At 43.3% G+C, this 6,839-nt stretch overlaps 1 long non-coding RNA gene across 1 annotated transcript; it reads left to right on the top strand.

Annotated features, from left to right (window-relative positions):
• Nucleotides 1–4,969: 4,969 nt before the first annotated feature.
• LOC147200505 (uncharacterized) lies at nucleotides 4,970–6,562 on the top strand. The gene is made up of 3 exons (XR_015101838.1): nucleotides 4,970–5,653; nucleotides 6,105–6,148; nucleotides 6,221–6,562. It is a non-coding gene; the product is annotated as an uncharacterized LOC147200505 (long non-coding RNA).
• Nucleotides 6,563–6,839: the final 277 nt, after the last annotated feature.

Genomic DNA, 6,839 nt, shown 5'->3' on the forward strand with positions numbered 1-6,839 from the left:
TGTATTCATTACTTAGCGTTCATAATCCAATCTGTGACTGATTTAGCTGTCTGCTGCCCAGGAGTCAGGCAGGCGCTATGGGATACCCCATCCAACACTCCATTTTCCCACACCGGGAAAGCAGGACACTCGGATACCCCCACGGGGCCACAAGTGGGTCTGAGTGGACCGATCACCTTAGTCTAAACTGACATGTCTGCTTAACACACACCCAAACACACTCCAGGTAGCATGCAGCGCAGAAATTTGGAGGCACTACAACATTAGGATAGATATGCGCTTCGGTCTCTGGTATAGAATATCTTCCCTCAGGGCGCTCACAATGTGTTTGTTTGATCTGCTCTATGTACATTCTCTGACTATGTCAAATTGACCATTATGTATTTTGGCATGTTCCCAGCATGCATGTAACAGAGGCAGAGGAGTATATAGTAACTGTAACAAGCAGCATATATATATCTATATGAGAGAGAGAGAGATTTTTTTTGGTGGGGGGGGCAGCTTAAATGATTGTTAGAATCACATTGATCAAACGAATTGTGTCTGGATCACCATAGGATTTTTTACTTGCATATTTCAAATGTTCTTGGCTGTTGCTGCAGGCTCCTTCTATACAGTAATAGATGTCATACCAGGATGGATATTTTAAGTAATCACTTTTCCCAATCCCGGTTTAGTTTGTTTCGCCGTGAGGCCAAAGCCATACAGAATGATTGAATTTTCATTTAAGGTCCGGAAAGTTAACCACCAAAAACCAAGAGAAAAACATCCTGTGTCTCGAGGTCACGGTAACTAAGCAGGTATTGGGATCTCTGCCCTTCGTAATGAATACGCAAAGACTAATAGACCTGGAGTCTGACCTCTAATAAGTGCTCCACACTTGGAAACATGAATTGCTGTCTTCAAAGCAGAGCCACTTCCTGAATGTTGGCCTTTCATTAAACATGTAGCGTGAAAAAGCGAGTGTGTGAGAACTTCAACACACTGGAAACTAGTGCAGAAAGGTGACTGGCCCCTCAAGCAGTGAGGAGAACCAGGGGAATTCAGACACACACGCACACGCACACACACACACAATTATTCATAATTGCAGAGGAACTTAGTCGCTGTGTGTGAATATGTGAATATGTGTATGTATACATACATGCGTGTGTATGAGTCCCAGAAATGGACACGTTCAATGAAAGGCTTTGAAAAACTGGGCAAAATTGCAGGGAAATATTGAAAGCAAGATGCTGACACTGTGAAGTTTGGTGCAAAAACAGTTAAGACACAAATCTCAGAATTTCACAAAATACGCTACTTTTCATGAGGAAAAAAAAGTACACAGTGGGACAGCAATTGTACTGATGCCCGAATTAAATGGATGCAACCTGATCCATATTTGGCTAAAAATCATCAAAAGCACTCAAACAACAGAAGCTGTCAGCAAGTGAAGAGATGCACTGAAATATTTTGGATTTAATGTACTGAATCTGTGTGAATGGCTCATATCTAGGATTTTTATTGCTCAAAAAATTGTGATATGTACGAAAGAAGTTAAAACCTGGTTTTAGAGGTAGGTGCCTATTGCTGGCATCGGTATGCATCCTCATACCTCTCAAAACATTTTTTTTTTGGTAGTAAAATGAATAATTTCTATAACTCACTTATTGTAGTTCCAATGTTTTGTTTTGTTTTTTTAAATGAAAAACAACAGTTTTTTTATAATGATGATTTGCTTATGCTCTTTTCACCAATCAGTCATTCCCCCAAAATACAACTGCATACCAACAATAAATACACAAACAAAGAAACAGACAAGCTATAGCTAATCAAAACAATCTGCGATCAGTAGAGGTAGAACTGAATGTATTGCATTTGAAACATGACTTAATTTAAACATGTACTTTTGCATGCCTCCTCAAACAGGACACAAGCAGGGGCTATTAATCTGATCAATGGAATGTTAAATGGCGTACAGGATATGCCGCGGCAATACTAAGAGCCCTCGAGGCCCATCGAGGATATTCGACCTGATGGAGAAAACCCATGTCCCAGTCTCTTTAGGGGGCTAAATCTCTCCCATGTTAGATAAATTAGTCTGGCTTACTACCTGGACTTCCTATAGTCAACTCACAACCTTTTGATCTCTAACCACGGCAAAATGGATCCAGGCTGATGAATTTGTATTCCCCTGTTATGATTGATTGTGTGGGTGCTCAGGACCGAAAGGGCTGTTTGCCACTAGAGTGAAAGTGTGTTCCTTTTAAAAATTGGATTTTTGGAAGGAATTTCATTGACAGAGACGTTGAAAAAAAAAATTCAGAAATATAGCGGGGGACGGGGAGCAAAAATAAACAATGGTGGTGATCATTGGAAGTGTATCCTGGATGCATGTCCATGCTGATGAACCAAAGTGAACCAGACAGACATCTAATGAATCAGGCCTGCAATAATCTCGGTTCCCATATAGGCCAGGCAAAAAGAGACGAGCTGGAGGCCATCAAACACACTCAAACGGCAGAAAACAGAAACATATGGTGAGTGTGTACATGGTGGGACTCACAAAAGAGCGTGCACACAAAATGACTTCACACCCACCAGTCACCAATAGACTCCTTTTTACTCTCAGGACTGAACACGCCAAACAGCAGTATTTTGCCTCCTGCCAAGGGCTCTTGCGGTATCTTTGAATCATATCACATCATATCTGATTCATTTCATGACTGTTGGACTCAGCTAACGTTGTTTTTTGTGACCGATTTTGTTCATAACCTTTATGGACAGCAGTTCTAGATGCAGCCAATGTGTCGAGGGTGTCCGGTTTGGAGCAGGAGATCGACAGGCGGATCAATGCAGCGTCTGCAGAGATGCAGACATTGGTCTGTTGTGGTGAAGAAGGAGCTTAGCCGAAAGACAAGCCTCGGCATTTACCGGTCAATCTACATTCCTACCCTCACCTGTGGTCACGGACTATGGATCGGTCAGCCCGTCACTGACAGACGCCTGTTTTGCCAACAAATGATGGGGAAACTGAGCGACTAAGCGCCGACGGAAGAGGGTTTTCGTCCACCAGCGGAATCACCACGAACCACGTCAGCACTGATGGACTTTCTCAGTCCGTCAATGATGGAATCCCCGATTTTGGTGACGACTGAAGAAAACACGTGCGGTGTGTCTCATGTGTGGTTTTTCACTGGTATGAATCCACCGGGGCTGCTTTGAGCCAAGTGCAGAAGGGAGGACAAACTGTAATTTAGCCAAGATGGAGGCGCGGTTAAAATACAGACGACGGAATGACGGACGAAAGATGATAGATTTAGTCGGCTTGAAATAATGACGGTCTGGCGTGACTGTTTGGTGGTGGTCATAGGGGCCATAGGGACCTACTGGCAGCCACGCCTCTGTCATCCAACTGTGGCTACAGAACATAGTTTCCCACCAACAGAGTGTGAAAGTGTGAGTGCATAAGTAATGTATCCGGTGTGAGCACTTTGATTGTGGGGCTCTTCAGAAAAGTTCCAAATGAATCTGAAGCATAACTGACGTACAATGATGAACGGGTGGGTGTCGAATGATGTGTCAGAAATGTACTGATACGTGCACCTCTGCTAATTACAACAACTAGATTCAGTGGTGGCGGCACAGTGGCTGACGAGTTAGCACATGCAGTTCACGTCATGGGTTCAAATCCGGGTTCTAGTCTTTTTGTGCGGACTATGCATGTTGTTCCCATGTCTATGTGTGTTTTTTACAAGTACTAGAGTTGTATCTTGCCGTTCAAGTGTAGATTGTCTTTGGTCAAATTGTTTAACGTTCTCATTTGAACACAAACAATCATCAAGTTTGATTGTTGACGTTTAAGCCATTTCTGATAAAACAACATGATGACTTTCGGGGATGAGACCTTTTTCTGACATTTGCTTGACGAAAGGATTAGAAAGAATGACGGTTCAGCCTATCTGACCCACAGGCACTGTTCAGGACATACAGTACAGGAAGTAGAAAGTCAATGTTGGACAAGGTGGTATAGTATCAGAGGTCGATTTGGTAGTGTCAGGGTACGAAAGGCCACTCGTCTCCACGGACACCAGTTTCTTTACAGCCCTTTTGGCTCTGAATTGTCAAAGCAAAAGTTAATGGCTTGTCTCATCTGTGTCTGTATGTTACCATTTTTTGACTCCACTAAATGTACAGTGGAATCGACCGATATCCTAGAACTGACTTGGATGTCTCAAAAAGGTCATTCTCAAGACTCAAGTGCAATCCACACATATGAGAGCCAGTCGGCAGGCCATAAACACTATGTCTGTGCGAGTGTGTGTGTGTGCCAGTGTGTGTGTGTGTGTGTGTGTGCGTGCGCCCACGTGAGAATGAGTAAGTCCTGGATCTCAGGTCTCTTTCAATGACTACACCTTTTCATCTTTCTATCGTTGAGCCTTCTTCCCTGCCCCACTGATGTTACCATGGAGATGACCAAATGCATATCATATGCATGCATGGGTTTGTGTAGCTTTTGCGCCCAGGGCTGGGCGGCAAGCAGAAGGGGGAGGCTGAAGCAGTGCACGACACACAAATGTGTTCTACATAAAATGCTAATTTTACATATTTAATGCCACGGAGCATTCTCTATTGGGAGCTGAGCGGAGAAGCACTGAAGCAAAAGGTGAAAGGAGAGAGCACTTATTGCATACACTTGACTGTCCAAAGGGATGGGGGATGACAGCACAAATTCCCTCCTCTCCACTTAACTCATTTATTTATCCGTTTGTACCCGTGTCTCCCTCCGTTTTGGCGTTATGAGCTTTCTTATGGAATACACGAACTTACGTACGGACGGCGAACACAAAGCTTAACTAATTTACACCCTTTGACGTATAAATACGTCAATTAGCGCATAGCCGTTCCCTCCCCATGACGTATTAATACGTCAATCACGTGTTTTCATGGGGGAGGGTGCAAGAGAGTCTGATGCAACTTCTCACCACAGGATTAGGCTTGACGGCAATGTTAAATAGCAAAAAAATGGCCATCGGGTGGCAGTGGTGCAAAAATCAACCAGGATCACGCCGCAGAAGTAGTAGAAAGGGCATACAGTGAAGGAGGGGCGTATGTGGATAGTGGATTGGAACATTAGCAACGAGCAACGATGGAGAAAAGGAAATAACTAACTAAAAAAGATTTTTTTTTTCGGTATAAAAGCGTCCTCGAAACAAAACAACAAAGGAGATGGTGTTTGTGTGGAAGAGAAAATGACGCTTCGGTCACGTAATCGAAAGCGGCACCCGTCAAACGAACGTCGGCCTGCACAAACATGGCGTGCTACACGCAGCCCGCATAGCTCACGCCGAGTTTCGAGTTCATCTGATGAAGATGAACTTGCTCCACGTCAGCGATCATCGCTTGGCAGAGCATTTTGTGCCTCCCGATGCTCCACGTCGCCCACAAATCGTCTCCCCGGCGACTTCCAGCGATGACGGCAAAGAGGCTGCATTGCTTCGCATGGCCGACGCCGGGCACACGTCAGCGATTCGTTGGAATCGTCTCGTAGACGACGGCGAAAACGATGAATTGGAGAGCGATTTGGATCCCGATATGTCGGACGAATGTGTGCCTTCGGACATAACGGAAAGCAGCTGAGAGTCCTCGCCAGAGCCGCTGGAACGAGGAGGTAACTGCTGACTAGCTTGCAAGTTCCCATTCAAAACTTCATCACTTCTTATGCCTCCTCAGTCACTTTTATGTACCGCTACATTCCCCGCTATACTATGAAGTTGCCAGTAACACTAATCATTTATGTACGGTTGATGCGTCTCGTAGTTGTGGATGAAAATATGCACCGTAAATGTGCTGACTTGCATGTCGCCATAGGTTTTAAAAAAACAGGACACATTTGGTCCGCTCAGCTCTGCTAAAACCACTAGTGTTAAATTCATATTCCATTTCATTTCAAATTGGATGCTGAGCAACGTGGAATGAATGGTGTAAATAGCAGTGTGCGAGCATGTATGTGTGTGTGTGAGAGATGTTGAAATGTAAGTGGAAAGCAACCATAAAAAAAATAGAAAAATAAAAGTGTGGTAATTGTACATACTTCAATAAATTACTGATTGTCCAACCAGAAGCCAAAAGATGACGACTCCTCGCTTTGGTGGTGGAAAGAAAGGTAAATAAAATTATTGTACCTCACTCTGCAGCAAGATATATTTGCAACTTTTTATGTTTCTATAATTTATAGGTCATGCATCTGGACGTGGTGGGATGAATCGATGTGGTGACAAACTGGATGGAAGCCAAAAACCATCTTCTCCACAGCTGCACTTTTGTTCATAGTTCACTAGTTTTGTTGTGTGCAAATAAATTATTTTGCTACAAAAACATTATTTGTAATGTTCTTTTGTAGGAGGAACACATTATTGAGGTATTTGAGCTGCCACAAAAGCAAAAAATAGTGTAAAACTTGAAATGATGCTTGGAATGCATGCTTTTACAAAAAGCTCATTTTCTCTGGATTTCTGCAGAAAATCTGCCTTTTCCATCAAACTTAGCAGTTTTCTAATGCTGATTGCCAACGAACGGAGAAAGCTAGAAACAAACTTTTTTTTCTGCTGAAAGAAGAGAGTCTCACCTTTCTTTTGACAGGTTGCATGTATATATAGCCATAGAACAGAAAATTCTGTGGGCCTTGCAAATCAGTCAAAATTCAGTAAAATGTGAGGGATTGAGGGGGTTGCTCCAGTGAAAAGGGGTGGCATTCAATGAGTTAATTGACACCATTGAGTACAAAAAACGAATCTTCGGTTGCTCGACTCATGGCACATTCACCATGATTTGCCACTTCTCAGTTAGAAAATGTC

Source organism: Hippocampus guttulatus, chromosome 9, assembly GCF_054856545.1.
Source record: "Hippocampus guttulatus isolate MCC_2025c chromosome 9, RoL_Hgut_1.0, whole genome shotgun sequence".
Taxonomy (NCBI): Eukaryota; Metazoa; Chordata; class Actinopteri; order Syngnathiformes; family Syngnathidae; genus Hippocampus; species Hippocampus guttulatus.